General features: G+C 41.5%; 1 long non-coding RNA gene across 1 annotated transcript; it reads right to left on the reverse strand.

Annotated features, from left to right (window-relative positions):
- LOC134360196 (uncharacterized) lies at positions 1 to 18,135 on the reverse strand. Its single transcript, XR_010021271.1, has 3 exons — positions 18,070 to 18,135; positions 17,887 to 17,951; positions 1 to 19 (listed from the first exon to the last, which is right to left on the reverse strand). It is a non-coding gene; the product is annotated as an uncharacterized LOC134360196 (long non-coding RNA).
- Positions 18,136 to 22,014: the final 3,879 nt, after the last annotated feature.

The raw sequence follows: 22,014 nt of genomic DNA on the forward strand, positions 1-22,014 counted from the left end.
TTACTCAGACTTCCGTGCACTGAAAAAAAAACACCTTTTAATTATCTTTAAGTTCGAATTATATATAGATACCCATTAACATCATTTCTTCTGTCTGAGCTTTTGTGTGACCCTTGCCTCTGTGGTTTAAAGATCCACTCTTGATATTGATTGATCCTTCTTTCTTTTCTTCCTGTCTTCCATTCACATTGAGTTAAAACATCGTAGAGAGATACAGCACAGAAAGAGGCCCTTCAGCCCATTAGATCTAGGCTGACCATCAACCATCCATTCACACTAATTACATTTTATTTTCTTTTCACATTCATATTAAATCCCCAAGATTTTACTATTCACCTACGTGCCAGAGGCTAATTTACAATGGCCAATTAATACACTAAACAGCATATCTTTGGGAAGTGGGAGGAAACCAAAGTACCCAGAGTGCAAATCTGAATCAGAATCAGGTTTAATATCACCAGTGTATGTCGTGAAATTTGTTGTTTTGCGGCAGTGGTACTTTGCAATACATAATAATGAAAACTATAAATTACAATAAGAAGTATATACACTAAAAAAAGAAAATTACATTAGAAATAGTACAAACAGAAAGGAAAGATACTAAGATACTGAGGTAATGTTTATGGGTCCATTGTCCATTCACAAGTCAGATGGCAGAGAAGAAGAAGCTGTTCTTGAAATGTTGAGTGTATGTCTTTGGACTCCTGTACCTTCTTCTTCATGGTAGCAATGAGAAGAGGACATATCCCGGGCGGTGGGGGTCCTTAATGATGGATGCCACCTTTTTGAGGCATAGCCTTTTGAAGCTGCCCTCAACGGTGGGGAGGCTAGTGCTGATGAAGCTGGCTAAGTTTACAATTTTCTGCAGCTTTTTCCAATCCTGTGCAGTGGTCCCTCCGTACTAGATTGTGATGCAACCAGTTAAATTGAGCTCCACAGTACATCTGTAGAAATTTGAGAGTGTCTTTGGTGACATCCCAATTCTTCTCAAGCTCCTAATGAAATGTAGCTGCTGTCATGCCTTTTCTGTAATTGCATCAATATGTTAGGCCCAGGAGAAATCTTTAGAGATGTTGACACCCAGCAACTTGATACTGGTCACACTTTCCACTACTAATCCTTGATGAGGATTGGTGTGTATTCCCTCAACTTTCCCTTCCTGAAGTCCACAATCAATTCCTTGGTCAAGGTTGTTGCTGTGATACCACTCAACCGGCTGATCTACTTTGCGCTGTACACCTTCTCATCACCATCTGAAATTCTGCCAACTGTAATCATGTCATCAGCAAATTTTAGAATGGCGTTTCAGCCGTGCCTAGCCACATGATCTTGGGTGCAGAGAAAGCAGAGCAGGAGGCTAAGCATACATACTTGAGGTGAACCTGTGTTGATTGTCAGCAAGAAGGAAATGTTATTTCTGATCTGCACTGACTGTGGTCTCCCGTAAACTCCACAAAAACAGCACTTGAGATCAGGAGTGAACCAGACTCTGTGATGCTGTGAGGCAGAGTTCTGCTATCTGTGCTACTTATCATTCTTACATTTGGTTTTCCATCTTTCTTGTGATTTACAGTAACCAACAATCTGCAAGAGCAGCTTCTGTAGCAGGGAGATGATTCAAGTTCAATTTTATTGACCATACACATGTATACAACTAAATGAAACAAAGTTCCCTTGAGGCCAAGGTGCAAAACACTGTATATATAGTCACACACAGCACATATAGTTACAATCCAGCACATAAGGTTACAGAAATTAGTTTCTGGTCACTCCTTTTTTTTTGCTATTTTGGGTGATTTTGAAATGATGTGGCCTGCTGATAATGAATACAGCTGAACTGACTATGCCTGCACTCTTTCATTTTCATGTTTTATATTCTGTGTTTTCCACTCATTCTTTTTGTTTGTTGTTTGCCCAATTTTCTTTGTGGTTGGGGGTGGGGGTTAATATTTTTCTTTGAACGGTTCCATATTTTTCTTTGTTTTGTGGCTGTCTGTGGGGAAGACAAATCTCAGGGTTGAATACTGCATACATACTAGAATAATAAATGTACTTGAACCTTTAAATCTTTAAGTCCCTGATTGGCATGGCCTGAAGATTGACTGGTTGACATAAAGTGCGAGGTGTCAACGCTTTTGGTCGAAACCCTGCATCAGATGATTATGCTGAAACATTCCTCCCAGATGCTGCTCATCTCATTGAGTTCCTCCTTCAGAATTTTTTGCTGTTCAGATTCCAGCATTTGCAGTCTCTTGCATCTCCTTTGTCTCTATATTGATGATAGGATGTTCGTATAAAAGGAACCAGTTTCAGACATATGGAGTGGCAGCGGGATGTGCACAGGTTAATTCCTACAGCCCCTGACCCTCAACTCAATTTCGCTGCTGAAGCCAGATATTTCCATCAATGTAAGAGAGAGCAAAAAAAATGCAAGGCAAAACAAAAAAATCTTGGATCATTAAGTTGGTTCTTTCTGAAGAGCTAAGCATTTAAAGACTTAGGTGCAAAATATGTCCGCTTGGCTCACTGTGAAGGCTGGAGTGATCCAAGTTCATGTCCAACTGGCCTGCTACCTTCATTTAGTACTGATAGACAAAGAATCTTGCATTTGGTCGCTAATAGTAAACAGATGAGAGAGTATCCGCTTTCAACTCCATTAACTGGTTAAGTCAGTGTCAGGGGGTGAGCACTCTCAGTGGCTAATAATCTCGCACTTGTTTAGCATTAGTGATTAACACCAGATTTATCCTTTGATAGTTTCCTCTTTTGTAAATATTTACCCTATTTCTGAGGGAAAATGATGTAAAATTGACTGCCTCCACGAGTCTTTCTACTCCAGAACCTCACTGCATAATAGAAAAAAATACTTTCTCTTTCTCGTGAACTTTTTAAATTGACTATCTGTTGTTAAACATCAAAGATACTACCTATTATTTTATTCGTATTTAAAGATACTGCATGGTAATAACCCTTTCAGTCCTCAATGTCTAATTGCACCCGTGTCACCAACTAACCTACTAAACTCTACGTCTTTAGAATGAGGGAGGAGACCACTGGAGGAAACCCATGTGATTACAAGGCGAGTATACAATCTCCTTACGGGCAGCAATGGCAATTGAACCTGGGTTGCCAATTTGGTATTGTGCTAACTGCTACACTACCATGCCACCTAATACTCATAGAGCTATTGTTAAATTTGAACTTTTCAAAACAGTTTCCAGGTCAGTGCACTTCAAATATTTAATTACAAAAGAATAATTTACCATACTACAATAGGATTGTCAAATGCAACGCTGAATAACTCTATATTTTCCTGACACATGGGATTAATATAGTTGTGTGTTTCTTCGAAAGAGAAACCACTAATGAATGCCTTAATTATCTCCACATAATAAAATAGGAGGTAGGTTTTGGTTTGTGATGGAGAATATTGGGAACAACCAAAGTTTGTTTGGCACCTTTTCTCATGGTGCAATGTTGCACTTCAAGTTTATTGAGTCTGTGCCCCTCCAAGGGAACCTCAAGCTTGTTGTGCTTTGGAGGCTTGTTTGCCTCAGTGACCTGAAGGGCTATGTTGGCTGGAGTTAGGGCTTTATGTTTTGGCTATTGGTAGGGTCACCCGTGTCATACAGGTCAAAGGGTAGAAGCCAGACTAAGAGTAGTCCATTGGTCCTCCAGATCAGGTGGTCAGCTCAGGACTAACAACCCTGAATGGTAAATTAAAATTGTCATGGAAACAGCAAGGAAGAGTCTTTCTACAGCTGAGTGTGATGGTATTCCTGAGACTCCACCCGGTCCTTGCCTGACCTACAGTAGTGAAAACTGAGATGATGTAGCTGACACGATGAACACTGCCAGAGATGGAGGACCTTCATTGCTGCCCTAAACCCTAGCGGCAGTAAGTAAGTAAGGAGGTCAGTGCCAGCTTATGCTTCCTAAGATGTCCAAAACAAAAGGGTGTGGTTGTAATTACATAAGTATTCCATCTATCAGGCCAACAATTCTGTGACCAGAGAAGCCAGTTCAGGTTTGGGATACACTCAGAGCAGAGAATGTATGATATGAATAGCATAATTAAACTCAGAAGTAGAGCAAGACATTATGTAGGTGTGCAAGTGTGCTTGCATGTACGTGCTTTGAGAGATCGAGGATCTGCACAAAATGTTTGTTTCAGATGTTGTAACATGAACAAAGTCACCAGAGAGACACAGAAGCTAATGGTAACAGAAGTGATTAATTCAACCAAATGAGACACTAGGAGAAAGAGGAGTTTTTGACCCAATGTTACATGACATTTTCGGATCAAAGGTAACAGCAGGACAGTTCTATAGCTACAGTGTATCTACAATTCCTTTGAATTACATATCATTTCCACACCTCCTTGCACCCATACTTCAGACACCCAAAATGAATGTTAATCAGCATTGTTTGGTTTTCAATCAACATGTGTCCACTGCTACAGGAGATTATGGTTCAGGGCTGCATTTTAAATTTAATCTACAAATCTGAAGATGGGTTGCTGAAGTTAATATTTACTATATACCCTAATTCCAGAATATGTCCTAACTCAGAGATTATGTTAATGGCCACTTGACAACTTTATCCTAATTGCATTTCTTTTATCCGAGTCTTTTATCCGGCACAGTCTGTCCATTTTGAAATGATTTCAAATTCAGCAATGTGAATGAGCTAGCTCTATTCAGTTCTGCACAGGAGGCAGCCAGGAATTCTTTCCTGCCACTGGTTTGCCATTGCAAGTATACACGCAGGCTTTTCAAACAAACATAATATCATAATTGCTTTTATTCAGCTGACAGCTCTTCCCAAATGAGTTCCACTGAGAAGGCATTTAGTCATCTGTCAGATCTCATAATGTGCAGTATAGATAGCTGTTTAAATGTCTGTGTTGTTCATTTACCCATACTGTTGTTTGAGTCATGTTTTACTTGTACAAGAACTAAAAGCTATCAGATTTAACCCAAGGGAGATGCCACAATGAAAACACATCAGCGATTCAAGAAAACTAAAAGCAGGCAGGACAAAAGGAAATTACTTTTTATTGGTTTGGGTTTGAATTTGGGAGGGGGGAGCGAGATGGTATGGTGTTTGGTGGTTGGGGAACGGTAAAGTGGAATGAGTGGGAGTGAATGATATTCATGTGTGTTTGTAAGAAAATACTTTCCTCATCTAATTTGTGCTTAACACTATCGACAGTGCTGCATTGCATACCTGGAGGGAGTTACTCTCAAAAGGCTTTTAAACTTTACAGGTTTTCGCAAGGTTTTCCGTTTTTAGCTCTTCCATCATGCAAAATGCAGATTCCCAAAGTATGAGGGTTTTGCAGATCAGACCACATTATTGTGAGCCATTTGAGTCATGTACATGTGGAATCTGACTCACTTATACCATTGAAAGACGCTATTTAATCAGCTGACCTCTCATGCTGGATAATGCACCTGCCTAGTCTGAGTTTCATCAGGGTTGTATTGCACAAGTGTGAAATGTTGAAGAAACTTCTCTGAAAATATAAGAATGAGGATCAGGAGGAGGGTATTGGACCTCTACCATCCAATGAGAGCATTTTTATTTTTTCCCACTAGTTTCCTAAACTAGCCACAGCCTTGTTCACATAATTCTGAGAAGATATTATAAGTGAATATTCATCTACCAAAATCTTTCCAACTCTCTTGCTTGGATTCCCAAGAGACCACAAATGCTGGAATATGGAGTAACAAACAAACTCAGTGGGTCAAAATTCAATTTCTGATTCTGATTTGTTTATCACTTGTACATCAAAACATATAATGAAATGTGTCATTTGCATTAACAACCAACGCAACTTAAGGATGTGCTGTGGGCAGCCTGCTAGTGCCTCTCCACAACTTCAGTGCCAACATATAGCATGCCCACACTGCTCAGCGGAATGACACAGAGCCATAACAAAACAGAACACAACAAACAACCAAAGCACAAACAGCAAAGCAAGCCCCTTTCCTCCCTCCCACACACACAGACAGACAGTCCCTATATTACACATAAATAAATCCTAATAGTCAATGCAATGGCACAGGAGCCATGTTATCTAAACTAGAGACCCACAAGGTATGCCAGTCTGTAGAGCTGTTCATTAGATGATTGAGGGGAAGATACTGCTGAAGCTCTTTCACATTGATGGTATTAGTTGAGATGGGACATGAACCCAGGCCACTGATACTGTTACTACGTTATGCTAACTGCATAAGTTCGGGAAAGTGAACCAAACATTAGAGGGCATGAGTTTATGGTGAGAGAGGGAAAATTTAAAACGTAACTGGGGACAACTTTTTCATGAGGAGGGTTGTGTGTATATGGAACGAGCTGCCAGAGGAAGTGGTACAGTATCAACACTTATATGATGTTTGGGTAATTGCAGAGGTTGGAAAAGCTTAAGGAACGTGTGCTAAGCACAGGCAAATTGTGCCAGCTCATGAAAGCAACTTAGCCAGCAGAATGAGTTGGGCTGAAGGGTCTCTTTCTATGCTGTATTACTCTATAACTCTATTAGTATGTAGTCTGAACAAAATTACTGAGACAAATTTCATGAAGGATGCTCCAATGACATTTTGGTTGCTTACAAGATGTTAACATTGACAAAATAGAAGCACCATTCAGCAGTTGTTTTTCTTGAAAGATGTACAAACTCCTTATAGACAGCAGCGGGTGCTGGCGCTTTAGTAGCATTAAATAAAGGCACCCGTTAGTCTTGCGAGAAAGTCTTCACTCTCCAGGGCACAGGTCTGGGCAAGGTTGTATGGAAGACCAGCAGTTGCCCATGCTCCCTCTCCAGAACACCGATGTTGTCCAAGGGAAGGGCATTAGGACCCATACAGCTTGGCACCAGTGTCGTGGCAGAGCACTGTGTGATTAAGTGCCTTGCTCAAGGACACAACACGCTGCCTCAGCCAAGGCTCGAACTAGCAACCTTCAGATCACTAGATGAACACCTTAACCACTTGGCCACGTGCCAACACATCTCATACCCCTCATAATTTAGTATACCTCTATCAATTACAGACCAAACAATTAGTAAAGTAAAGGCATCCATTAGTCTTGCGAGACAATGGATCTGCGCCTGGAAAGTCTTCACTCTCCAGGGCACAGGCCTGGGCAAGGTTGTATGGAAGACCGGCAGTTGCCCATGCTGCAAGTCTCCCCCTCCATGACACTGATGTTGTCCAAGGGAAGGGCATTAGGACCCATACAGCTTGGCACCAGTGTCGTCGCAGAGCACTATGTGATTAAGTGCCTTGCTCAAGGACACAACACGCTGCCTCGGCTGGGGCTTGAACTCATGACCTTACGCCTTAAACACTTGGCCACATGCCCATACAGTAGCATTACACTAACAGCTACACTACCTCACCACCACATATTCATAGAGCTATTGTTAAACTTGTTTTTTTTTGAAGAACTGAGCTAGTCAAGACTGCAGGATTCAGGCTGGAGTGTCATCTTCCAGGGGCTATAGATTCCATCCTGTGCTTTGGAATGGGCTCCTGGTTTAGAAAGTGACCTTGGGCAGGGATTGTGCTTGGGTTGGCCATGGTTTCCTCCCATGTTACAGAAACGTGGTAGATTGTTTGGCCAATATAAATGTGTCTCTGGAGTGTAGGTGATTGTAGAATCTGTGGGGAGTTGATGGGAATAAAGGAAAGAATAAAATGAGATTAACATGGAATTAATGGAAATGGATATCTGATGGTTGGCGCTGTATTTGTGAGTTTGTTTCCGTTCTTTATGACTAAGTGATTTATAAAATTAAATTATGCTCTGCATTGGTCAGTGAGTCAGTAACAGTTATCACACAGCATAAATTGGTCCCGGTGTTTCTTGTTCAAGGGGAACCTAATCCATAAGATGTTTGAGCAGAATTAGTCATTCAGTCCATAGAGCTTGCTCCACCATTCTATTTTGGTAGGTTTTTTAAATCCCATTCTCCCACTTCCCTCTATAAAATTTAACCCTTTACCAATCAAGAACATGCCAATCTCAGCCTCAGGCAGGAGTTCCCAACTTGGGGTACCTGGACATCTCTGTTAATGGTAGGGGTCTGTGCCATAAAAAAGGTTTGGAACCCCTGATCTGGGGCTTTCAGGATCTGGTAGGTTTCAATGGGATTACTCCATATCCTGTACTCTATGGAGTTCAGACATCAAACACTCCTTACGTGTCAATCCTTGCATTCCTGCGATCACTTTTCTGAACCTCCTCTAGACCCTCTCCAGGGCCAGCACATCCTTTCTTAGCTGCACTCATTCAGAAGTTTTATCTTTGCAAATAGATTCTGATCATCTTGAAATTGCATAATGAGCAAGAAGAAAGGAGCAAAAAAAAATTTCTTAATCAACTCTGCTCTATGTAACAAAATCTCTTGAGGTTCTGTACAACTTCTGTTTGAGAAATAGTTAGCTTACCTACTTTTCAGAGTCATAATTAAAGATCTCAAGTAATTACTTGATATTATTTCCCTGTTTTTTGTTTTCTGACTTGAATATTGATCAGATATTCATTGGTAATTTGCATTCTAAAATATTTGCTTGCAGCTAAAATAATGCTAAGTAGACCTTCTGCTCAGACATAAACAGCTACAGAAATATCCTGTTCAATGCAATTACATCAGACAATTTACGTATACTGTTGTAACTGAATTCAGAAGCACTGAACTGACAGGCATGCAAGTTTTAAATATACAGTTTCAATGAAGAAGTGTACTTGAGACAGGAAAATAAAAGATAAAAACAAGCAAACCCACAGAGATTACATAAATAATGACAGAAAGAACAAAAGATTTAAAATAGTATATGAAGAGGAACAAGAATAGGCCATAGTAACACAAAAAATGTCAGAGGAACTCAGCAGGTCGGGTAGTACTTATGAAGGGGAATAACCAGTTGATGTTTCAGGATGACAACCTTCATCAGGACTGGAAAGGAAGGGAAAAGAATTGGTCATATAGCCTCTCAAGACTCCTGTAGTATAAAATAATGATTCTTTATCTCATACAACAGGAATTCTGCAGATGCTGGAAATTCAAGCAACACACATCAAAGTTGCTGGTGAACGCAGCAGGCCAGGCAGCATCTCGAGGAAAGGTACAGTCGACGTTTCAGGCCAAAGGGTCTTGGCCTGAAACGTCGACTATACCTCTTCCTAGAGATGCTGCCTGGCCTGCTGCGTTCACCAGCAACTTTGATGTGTGTTGCCATTCTTTATCTCATGCCCACATTTCTGTACAATCTGTTTATCCTTTGATTCACATTGTCCTGAACTCTATCATTCTCGGTATCGAATACATTCAGACACTGATGACCAACAGTCCTCCAGGAATGAGAATTCAAACAATTCACAACCCCCGAGTAAGGGTCATAATTTCAGCTTTGCACTGAGATTGTGACCCTTGGTTTGAAGTTCTCCAATCAGAGGCAAAGGCTGTCAGTGATAACTTGTCAAACCCTCTCATAATCTTGTGCACTTTGATAAGATCGCCTTCAGAGAGGGTAGGCTCATCCTAGTCAGTCTCGCCTCTCAACAATGCCCTCATCCCAATAATCTAGTAAATCTATGTTTTACTGGCTCCAAGATACAGGGACAGAATTAGACAGAAGTTTTAAGCCGTTTCATCTTGATGTTATCGTGCCCAGACATCCATTTTAATGCCAGCCTGACTGAGGAAGCCAGATAAAGTAAAGAACAGAAAGATTCTCAGGTTAAAATAACTTTCTTTAAAGTTTTCGCTGTGTGGGCAGGAAGTTCCTCATTTGCCGCCCCCTCCCTTTCTCTTCCCAAAACCTAACACCTCACCTTCGCCAGTAAAAGTGTGGGCTAGGGGTACTAACTCTCCAAGGGTACATATTGAAACCAGCTTCTCGGAGCAGGCAACTCTCAGGAGCAACAGCGTAGAGACAATTAAAACAAATTATAAACTTTCACCCTTCCTTTTGAATAGTTGTTTTTGGCAATCATAAAAAGACTGAAGATAGCAAAGAACACTGACTGATATTTAAGGATTATTCTATTGGATGATCAGTTTATTTTGATGAAATGTTGGGAACAGGTGCTGGATGGATGCTTTGCCATGAAGGCATGCTCATTTGAATTGAATTTGAACACAGAATGTTGGGCCTGATTTCTGATTACTGTATCTGGAACTTTTCCTGGAACTTAACCAACTGATGTTGGTTAGATACAAATTTTGTGGAGCAGCCTTCTTGGCAATCACACACCCACTATCACTGAAGGAAAGAAATGAAGGCTGATGTGTGTTTGGAATAGCTCAGTGCTTCCTCCCCTTTATGCAACCCTTCAGAGTCAAGCATGAAGGGTAGAAAGTAGTTTCTGTCCTTTAACATGGATACCTGGATAACTCTGACCTGTTTTCTGATGCAGAGGATGGGGTTCTGATTTGGTTGCTTATCCACTTGACAGTTAAAATCATAGAGTGAGAGAGAAAATGAGAGATATACTGTATGTATAGAGAGAGAGTGTAATAGAAAAAGCAAGAGAAACAAAGTTCAAAATTCAAAGTAAATTGATTACCAACGCATGTATATATCCCCAAAAAACTAGACTGAGATTCATTTTCTTGCAGGCAATGACAGTGGAACAAAGGAATGCATTAGAATCAATGGGAGACAGAGAAAGAGAGAGAACATAATATAAGGAAAGGGAGAGGGAGTGAGAGAGGACATACGGACTCTGAGTTATAAGTCACTTTTTGTCAGACATTTACATTCGAAAATCAATAAGATTCGGGGTCTGAGTTCATAGGACACTCAAAGCTGCTTTTTTGTCATGACTTCAGGATTGAAGGGCGCCCTTTCAGAACAGAAATGCGAAAAAAATTTTTTAGTCAGAGGGTGGTGAATCTATGGAATTTGTTGCCACGGGCAGCAGTGGAGGCCAAGCCATTGGGTGTACTTAAGGCAGAGATTGATAGGTATCTGAGTAGCCAGGGCATCAATGGTTATGGTGAGAAGGCAGGGGAGTGGGACTAAATAGGATAAAATGGATCAGCTCATGATAAAATGGTGGGGCAGACTCGATGGGCCGAATGGCCTACTTCTGCTCCTTTGTCTTATGGTCTTATGGTCTTATTTGAAAATTGAAATCTGTTGGAATTATAGAAACCAATTTCAGTCCAGCAAGCCCCCATAATCAGTAAGGTGTGCCGAAGAGATTGTACGGTGCTGTACCATTCTATGTACTGTACAGAGATAGAAATATAGAAATATAGATACTATCAAAAGAGTGCAGAGGAGACTTACAAGGATGTTGCCTGGATTGGAGAGCATGCCTTATGAGAATAGGTTGAGTGAACTTGGCCATTTCTCCTTGCAGTGGTGGAGGAGGATGAGAGGTGACCTGATAGATGTGTATAAGATGATGAGAAGCATTGATCGTGGGGATAGCCAGAGGCTTTCTCCCAGGGCTGAAATGGCTAGCACGAGCGAACATAGATTTAAGGTGCTTAGAAGTAGGTACAGAGCTGATGTCAGGGGTAAGTTTTTCACACAGGGAGAGGTGGGTGCCTGGAATGCACAGTCGGCAATGGTGGTGGAGATGGATACAATAGGGTCTTTTAAGAGACCCTCAGTTAGGTACATGGAGCTTAGAAAAATAGAGGGCTATGCAGTAGGGAAATTCTAGGCAGTTTCTAGAGTAGGTGACATGGTCAGCACAACATTGGGGACCAAAGGGCCTGTAGTGTGCAATAGATTTCTATTTTCTATGTTCTCACTACTTTCCATTCTCTTCTTGCACTACTCAATTAACTTAACTTCTTTAATGCATGTTTACTTCTTACTGTAATTTATTATATATTGCAATGTACTGCTGTCTCATAACAACAAATTTCATGACAAATGCCAGTGATATTAAACGTGACTCTGATGTGATGGCCCAAAGCGTCTGTCCCTACGCTGACTCTATAACCTCAGTACATTCTATAGTTGTTCAGATCTGTGCAGTACCTTTTAAAGTGTAGCAAACACAAAGCCAATTTGTAAGTAGCAATCTCCCACAATAATTTACCCTGTTCTAAAAATGTTAGTTGAATATTACTCATTGACCAAGAGAATAATCCTCCCAGTGACCTTCAATGCCATCAGATGCTTTTTAACCCCATGAGAGTGCAGATGGCTCTTCAGTTTAACATTTTCCATTTTTCCCAGAAATTCATTTGGAGTTAAGAGTTTCATATGCTATATAATATCAGTGATGCTTCGTAATCTGCCTTCAAAATCACTTCTTTGTAGCAAATTTGCTATTACTAACTGAAAGTCAGTTTCGAGGTCAATACTCTCTAGCAGTGCAGCATTCCTTTAGTATTACATTCGAAAATCAATAAGATTCGGGGTCTGAGTTCATAGGACACTCAAAGCTGCTATGCAGGTTGACTCTGTGGCTAAGAAGGCATACGGTGTATTGGCCTTCATCATCCATGGGATTGAGTTTAGGAGCTGAGAGGTAATGTTGCAGCTATATAGGATCCTGGTCAGACCCTACTTGGAGTACTGTGCTCAATTCTGGTCGCCTCACTACAGGAAGGACGTGGAAACCGTAGAAAGGGTGCAGAGGAGATTTACAAGGATGTTGCCTGGATTGGGGAGCATGCCTTATGAGAATAGGTTGAGTGAACTCAGCCCTTTCTCTTTGGAGCGACAGAGGATGAGAGGTGACCTGATAGAGGTGTATAAGATGATGAGAGGCATTGATTGTGTGGATAGTCAGAGGCTTTTTCCCAGGGCTGAAATGGCTAGCACGAGAGGGCATTTTTTAAAGTGCTTGGAAGTAGGTATAGAGGAGATGTCAGGGGTAAGCTTTTTACTTAGAGAGTGGGGAGTGCATGGAATGGGCTGCTGGCGGCGGTGGTGGAGGCGAAAATGATTAGGGTCTTTTAAGAGGCTCCTGGATAGGTACATGGAGCTTAGTAAAATACAGGGCTATGGGAAAGCCTAGGTAGTTCGAAGGTAAGGACATGTTCGGCACAGCTCTGTAGGCTGAAGGGGCTGTATTGTGCTGTAGGTTTTCTATGTTTCTATATTTCTGTCTCTGTACAGTACATAGAATGGTACAGCACCGTACAGTCTCTTCGGCAAACAATGCTGTGCCGACCTTTTAACCTACTCCAAGGTCAATCTAACCCTTCCCTTACACATAGCCCTCCATTTTTCTTTCATCCATGTGCCAATCTATAAGTCTCTTAAATGTCCCTAATATACCTGCCTCTACCACCAGCTCAGCAACATGTTCCACATATTCATTATCTTCTGTGTAAAAAGCTTATCCCTTATACAAACGTTTGTACTTTCCTCCAAACACTTTAAAATTATGTCCCCTCATATTAGCTATTTCTTCCCTGGGGAAAAACCTGGGAGACCACTCAATCTACGCCTCTTATCATCGTATGCACCTCTATCAAGTCACCTCTCATCCTCCCTTGCTCCAAAAGGAAAAGCCCTAGCTCGCTCAACCTATCCTCCAATCTAGGTAGCATCCTGGTAAATCTCCTCTGCCCCCTCATCTACATCTTCCACATTCTTTCTATAGTGAGGTGATCCAGACTGAACAAAATATTCCAAGTATAGTCTAACCAGGGCTTCACAAGAGCTGCAACATCATGATTGTATTTATTTATTTATTTACTTAGATATAGAGTGGAGTAGGCTCTTCTGGGCCTTTGAGCCGTGCCACCCAGCAACCTCACGATTTAATCCTGGCCTAATCATGGGACAATTTTCAATGACCAATTAAACTACCAACCGGTGTGTGGATGGAAACCGGAGCACCCAGAGGGAACCCACGCGGTCACAGGAAGAACGTACAAACTCCTTATAGGCAGGGCGGGAATTGAACCCACGTCACTGGTACTGTAAAGTGTTGTGCTAACCACTAGGCATCTGTCCCACCCTGCAGGTCATAAACGCAAAACATTTTGGCTCAAAGTCAAGAAAGTTGCCAACTGAGCCAAAACTAACAAGGTCAATTTGATGTGATAATTGAATGCAAAATCATTAGTTATAGTTGAAAATAAACATAAACATGAGATTCAGCAGATGCTGGACGTCCAGAGCAGCACACACAAAATGCTGGAGGAACTCAGCAGGCCTGGCAGCATCTATGGAAAAAAATAATCAGTCGAAGTTTCGGGTTGAAACACTTCCTCAGGACTTTGGTGCAAAAAAAAAGCCCTGGTAAATTGTACAGCTCTTGCTGTGATAAACCTATGAACTGCTGGGCAGGGTTTTGGCTTTAGCAACAGAATCCCTCACAAAATATAAAACCAATAAAATTTCTCTTCAGCTGATTATTCCAGAAAGAATTTTTAAAAAACTAGAAGAAAGCCAAGGGTTAAATATATATTTGATTCAGCTATCTCTAAAACATTGATTTGTAACCACATTTAAAGGTCAGAGTTCACTGACACCATGAATGAGGTCCTCTGCATTTAAACAGGAAACAGGAAAGAAATGATGTTAAAGCAATAATGTCGAATTCCTGCCGACAAAATTAAATGGTTTTAATGCAGTAACATTGCAAGCATCTGCCACGATTAATCTCCCGCTCTGTGCAGAAGTCTATCTGTTGGCTGCATACTGAAAAGGCAGCAACTTATTCTCCTAAATTGCTCCAAGTGAGCTAGCCTGGCTCTTTTCAAATGGAATTTGTAGTTAGATAAGCAGAATAATGCTGTTCGGAATTGGTCCTCATTTAAATTATCCACTATCTCCCACAAAACTACTCCATGCAATAAAAATTCAACTTTTTTTGCACAATGTACTTGCAAATGAAAGTTTTAGCCTTCCTTCAACATGATTTAACTATTTTTTTCTTGCATGCATCTTGGAAATGAACGTAAAATGTACACTCAGTGGCCACTTTATTAAGTACCTCTTGTTCAAATGGTTTAATTTAATATCAGAGAATATATACAGTACACGACTTGAAATTCTTACTCTTCACAGATGTCCACAAAACAAGAAACCCCCTAGAACGAATGATAGAAGCATCAGAACCCCATGGAGGCACTGACCCTCCCCCCCCCCATCCTGACTTATCATGCATGCAAGCTATAGCAAAAGCTTCTAAAGAGACCTTGATCTAGAGTCCATCAAAAACTACATACCAGAACCTAGCATTTCGGTATCTCATCAGGCCCTCTCTCTCTCCAGCAAGGGAGAGAAAGTTTGCTCTTGCAGCAACAAGAGTAGAGACCAGCAACTTGCTGTTCCGATGTTACAATCTTCCTGTATGTATTAAAGTGCCCACAGAGTGTATATTCATATTTTTCTGCTGCTATAGTCCATCTACTTCAAGATTCAGTGTGTTGTGGATTAAGAGATGTCCTTCTGCATGTGTAATGTAAATTTGAGATACTGTTGCTTTCCTGTCAGCTTGAATCAGTCTGGCCATTCTCCTCAGGCTTCCCTCATTAATAAAGTGTTTCACCCACAGAACTGCTATTCACTGATGCTTTTTTTTTGTTTTTCTCACCATTATCTTTACACTTTAGAGACTGTTGTGTGTGAAAATTGTAGGATTTCAGCAGTCTCTGATATACTCAAACCACCCTGTCTGGCACCAACAATCATTCCATCGTCAGTTTGCCTAACACCACATTTCTTTCCCATTCTGATGGTCGGTTTGAACAACAACTGAACCTCTTGACTACGTCTGCATATGTTTATGTATTGAGCTGCTGTCACATTATTGGCTGATTATATATTTGCATTAACAAACAGGTGTACTGGTGTACCTAATAAAGTAGCCTCTCAATGTAGAAGTGTGCAGCACAGTACGGGTTCGTCAGTCCATGATGATACGTTGTCCCACAACTTACTAACCCTTACTAAACTGTACATCTTTACAATGTGGGGAGAAACTGGAACACCTATAGTGAAACAGATATGGTCACGAAGATAATGTACAAAAGTATTACAGACAGCAGCAAGAATTGAATTCCAATCTCTGGTGCTCTAAAGCGCTAGGCGACCATGTGGACTGTTTCCTTGTGGAAGTTTGGAAAACAAGATGGTAGTACGCAGAGTTGCTTAGTGGAATGGGGTTCGTGCTCAGAGTGAGTTGGAAATGAGTTGAAGTATATGTCTGACAGCATTCAGACTATTGCAGAACTAAAATGTCGATTTTCTGTGGTAATTTTATGTCCCATTGAGCACATCTACAATGATTGCTGTCACAAGAAAGCAGCAGCCATCATTAATAATCCCCACCATCCAGTCCATGCTCTCTTCTCCTTGCTGCCATTGGGTAGGAGGTACAGGAGTCTTACGTCCCACTCCACCAGGTTCAAGAACAGTTATTACTCTTTAACCATTAGGCTCATGAACCAGTGTCGATAACTTCTCTAATCTCAACACTGAACTGATTCGACAACCTATAGACTCAGTTTCAAAGACTCTACAGCTCATGTTCTTAATATTATTTATTTCTTATTTATTATTTTTTTGTATTTGCACAGTTCATCTTCTTATGCACTTTGGTTGTTGGTCAGTTTTTGTTTGTGTGTTGTTTTTCATTGATTCTATTCTTTTCTCTGCAAGGAAATGATTTTCAGAGTGGTATATAGTGATATATACATAATTTGATAATACATTTACTTTGAATTAGAGGAATTGCAGCAACATCCCCCAATAAATGTAGGGTAATTTCCCCAGAAAGAAGTTAATTGATTGGGGAAAATTTAGATATAAATACAGGGCATCATTTTCAATCATTTATAGTGCTGAAAATATATGTATTCATAACCCAGAGTCACTGGGGATCTCAAATAAAAACAGGAAATGCTGAAAACACTTAAGCAGCAACTGATGAATGTCCCCAACCTGAAGCATTAACTATTTCTCTTCTGACAGATGCCTGACCTTAGCTGACCTCTGAGGGTTTTCAGAATTTTCTGTTTTTATTTAGTGGTGTTGGCGAGCAAGTTTCAACGTCAGAGGAAGTTCTGCCATCACCGGTTCTCTGGTAGTGTGCGGAGCTTCTTTGGAAACTATCTGATGCAGGTTGCCGTCGTTGTCTGCAGGTTATGGACAGAGATATTTTTCTGGTCAGGCCTATCAATTGACGCAAAGGTGGAGGCACAGCACTTCGGCTTACAGAAACTTCTAATCTTCTCATAGACCTTACACAGCTTCAGTTTGATCTTATTCCTCAATCTCCTGTAACCACTGATCTACGATCTGACAGTTATCACCTAGGCTCTCCTTATTTATTGATTTCATTATCAATTTATTTTATTTATTCATTTATTTAGCATCTAGAATTTCCTCCCTAAACCTTTCCATCTCTCTTCCTTGGAGATGCAAGAGAACTCAGATACTGGAATCTGGGACAACACACAAAACTTAATGGGGCAAACTCAGATTCAGATTCATTTATCATATGTACATCAAAACATACAGTGCAATGTGTTGTTTGTGTTAACAACCAGCACAACATAAGGAGGTGTTGAAGACAGCACAGAACTGTCGCCACACATTCTGGCGCCAACATCACATGGCCAAAATGTTTAGCAGCAGAACAACACAGAATACAACAAACAACAGAACACCAACAGGAAAACAAGACCTTTTTCCTCTCTGCCACCCACACACACACCCACACAGATAGTCCTCCAGCCCCAGGACAGGCCTCTGAGCCTCCAGTGACTCATGGCCAACATGCCTACAGTGCATCTCAGGCCCGGTTAAAGAGTCTTGACCAAAACGTTAAATGTGCATTTCCCTTCATGGATGCTGCCTGACCTGCTGAGTTCCTCCTCTGCTTTGTGTGTTGCACCTCTCTTGCCTTTTCTTCCACTTGAGACTGATTCAGCAAGATCATGATCACCTGTTCCATTGTCTTCTTTTGTGGCTTGACATCAAATCTTGTGAATAGCACCTCCTGTGCAGTGCCTAGAGATGTAATTGCATTTAAAGCTGTCAAACGCTTATATTAGGATATTGTTTGCTAATATTTAATTATGGCAATAGTTGGAGTAAGTAGTGCAGAGATTTAGAGTTTGTACCCTACCCTCAATTCCAGCCAACACCATGTAGTTGCGGAGAAATAGGAAATGCTGAAAATACTCACAGGTCAGGCAGCTTCTGTGGAGAGAAAGAAACTAAGTCAACGTTTCAGATTGATGACTATTCATTAGAATTGTGATTAATGCCAACTCAAAAAGGTGGCATCCAGCATTAAGGACCCTCACCACCCTGGACATGCCCTCTTCTCGTTACTGCCATCTGAGCAGAGGTACTGGAGCAAAAGGCACACACTCAACATTTTAGGAACAATTTCTTCTCTTCCACTATCAGGTACTTGAAAAGGCAATGAACTCATGACTCTACCTCACTATTTTCGTTCTCTTTTTTGCACTGCTTAGTTCTTTTAATATATATTTCTCCTTGTAATTTAAAATGCATTTTATATATTGCACTGTACTGCTGCCACATAACAACAAAATTTCACAACATGTCAGTGATAATAAGCCTGATTAAGATTTGGATTTGAGAGAAAAAGTACTGAGATACAGAGGAAGAAGGGGAAGTACATGGTTTGTCACAGGGTGGAGCCCAGGACAGATTGAACGACATCAATGGTGGTGCTGCTTGCGGAGTCCCTGTAGACGACAGCCCCTCCCTCTGTCCAGCTCTCCCTTTTGAAATTGGAAAATCACCTCCTTTGACTCCCTTCTCAGATCATTTCTAGAGTCTTCAGTTCTGCAGTGTTGCACTCTGCTGTGTTAGGCTGACATTAGAAATGTCCAAAACACTATGATATCCTTCATCAGATTGGCAAGGAATTTGACCTTCCTTCATGTTATATTGCAATTCTCTCCTCATGTAGTATAGTGGTTAGCACAAAACTTTACGATACCAGCGACCCAGGTTCAATTCCTATAAGGAGATTCTGCTTAGCCGTGACCACGTGGGTTTCCTCCAGGTGCTCCGGTTTCCTCCCACAGTCCAAAGACGTACTGGTCGGTAGGTTAACTGGTCATTGCAAATTGTCACATAATTTGGTTAGGGTTAACTTGGGGATTGCTGAGCAGTGTGGCTTGAAGGCCGGCAGGGCCTACTCCACACGGCATCTAAATAAATAAATAAATTTAGTGAGTAAGTGAGCAATCAAATAAACAAACAGCTAAGCCAACAAACAAACAAACAAATAAATAAATCAATGTTTCCAACTCAAGTTACATGATTCAGGCAATTCTGTAAACAACAAACTAACTTGTAGGTACAGATCTCCTGCTATCTTATCCTCTACACCCACATTGTTTGTGCCAGACTTAATGAATATCACATCATCACAACACCTCACGTTGACCATTTCACTTCTCATTAGTGGCCCAGTTGTTACCCTGGAACTCCTGTCAATTGGCTGTCATGTCGTTCAGATAGATTATGGATGATTTCCAAAAATTGTTTGTTATTGAGTTTTTCACATAGTTCATGGAAATATTAAATCACCAACCCAAATGATGTCTTTGTTTCTAGCTCCTCATAATGGACACTTCACTGTCCTTTCGCTCCGAGTGTGCTTCCCTCTGGGACACCACACCCTGCTTTAACTTTCTGGCCAGTTGTCAAATGCTTTTCAAATCCGTTTCTCAACCTTTGCATTCAGGGCATTCTGCAAGTGGACCTATTTACAAGATTAGGGAGCAGATATTTAAAACTAAGTTGCCCAGGGATATCTCCCGGAAGCTCCGGGAATCTCCTGCATATTAATAGTGGCTCCCTGATGCCCGCAAATTATATACAATTTCACAGAAATCAATTTTTTTGAGAGCAAGCGAGCGAGAGAGAGAAAGCAAGAGAGAGTTCGAGAACGACCACGAGAGAGAGAGCGCGCGAGAGAGAACGAGAGCAAGCAAACGAGAGCGCGCGATTGAGATCATGAGAGCAACCACGAGAGAAAGAGAGAGAGAGTGCGAGCGAGAGAGAGAGAGCGAGAGTGCGCCATGGCAGAGTGTTCCAAAGGAAGAAGATATAAAACGTACGTCACCCCAGACTACACTAAAGTGTACCCCTGCCTAATAGGGGTCAAAATAATGACAGTGTTGCTCGCTGCACTGTTTGCAAAAGTGACTTTTCTATTGCCCATGGTGGGTTAAGACTGTAAAAGACATGTTGAGGTGAGTTTAACAGGTGTCATTCATTCATTAGCATAGCTAACGTTATTTAAACTAGCTGGCTAGCTGCTAAGGAGCTACTCTATTGCAGACATCCCACCTCTCCCGGAAGTTCCGGGAGTCTCCCGCAAATTGATGGAGCTACCTCCTTGAAATGAGTTTTTGCAGAATGTGATGTCTGCTATTGACTCCACCATTGCATGATTCTGAGACTTAAAGTACATTTATTATCAAAGGACATATAAATTATACAACCCAGAGATCTGTTTGCTCGCAGGTAGCCACAAAGCAAGAAATCCTAAAGAACCCAATTTTTAAAAAAGAATAATAATATGAATAAAAGACCAATACCTGATATGCAAGAGAAAGAAAAAAAAACACAAACCATGCAAACAATTGAAGCGAACAACAACAATCCGAACCAATATTAAGTCCTGAGGTCTGAACCACGGAGCAGCCCAGAGTAGGCCCAAAGCCTCGCTTATCAGGTCATCATATGATGGTTGTTTATTATCCCTCTCAACACCATTTTCCTCCCTCCTCCATGTAACCTAACTAATCAAGAACCTGCCAACATCTGCTTTAATAGGAATAATAAGCATAATGATATGCACAATAATACTGTACGTATATAATTTTAGACACTATTGAGGTAGGGCAAAGACGGACCACTGGTGCCTCAAAACCAGTTGTTTTGGGCAGCTTGGACTCATCAGACCTGGATGGTAGCCTGCCTAGGAGAAGGAAAACTCTGATTTTAAACCTCCGCTGCCTTGCAGCCATACCCACCCAAGGGAAAGGCTTCGGAAGTAAACCCTGAGGAAGAAATCTGGAGCCGGGGTCTCTAAAACAATTTGATGTTGTTTACATCTTCACTCTGGCAACCTCTGCGACCACACTGGTGCCAAGATGTATTGGTGCTTGCCCTTCCCTTGCACTACATCAGTGACGTGGAGAGGGGGAACTCGCTGCATAGGCCACAGCCGATTCTTCAAATCTTCCCGCCCAGGCTTGTGCCCTGGAGATGACATAGTCTACCAGAGGTGCAAACCAATGATGCACGGGGAATCATAGTGATTGGGGCCTCTGGCTCTGAGTCTGGTGCTGTGGCTCAGAAGAGCAGAAAGATGAAGAAGACTGCAGTGTTGATAGGAGATTCCTGAGTCAAAGCAACAGAGATGAGATTCTGTAGGCATGGGGGTCAGGGGGTATGGAGGGAAGGCTGGGGCGGGGTTCTGAGTTGGATGATCAGCCATGATCATAATAAATGGCGGTGCAGGCTCGAAGGGCCGAATGGCCTACTCCTGCACCTATTTTCTATGTTTCTATGTTTCTATGATAGAGACACCCGAAAAGTATTTTGCCTCCGTGCTGCCAGGATTGGGGATGTCTCGAATCGCATCCATGGCATTCTCAAGGGCAAGGGTGTGCAGCCAGAAGCCTTGGTACATATTGGCACCAATAACAAAGGTAGACAAGATGAGGAGGTTGTGAGGAGAGATTTTAGGGAGCTGTGTAGAAAGCTAAGAAACAGGACCTCCAGAGTAGGAGTCTCTGGATTGCTGCCTGTGAGGGTAAGAATAGGTTGATTAGGCAGGTGAATGCGTGGCTGAGGAACTGGTGCAGGGGGCAGGGGTTCAGATTTATGGATCATTAGGATCACTTCTGGGGAAGGTATGTTCTGTACAAAAGGAATGGGTTACACTTGAACCTGAGAGGGTCCAATATCCTTATGGACAGTTTGGCTAAAGTTGTTCGAGTGAGTTTAAACTAATCTGGCAGAGGGGATGGGAACCGGAGTGATAGTATTGAGGATGAGGTAGTTGGTTTACAAA

The sequence above is a fragment of the Mobula hypostoma genome, chromosome 2 (assembly GCF_963921235.1).
Source record: "Mobula hypostoma chromosome 2, sMobHyp1.1, whole genome shotgun sequence".
Taxonomy (NCBI): Eukaryota; Metazoa; Chordata; class Chondrichthyes; order Myliobatiformes; family Myliobatidae; genus Mobula; species Mobula hypostoma.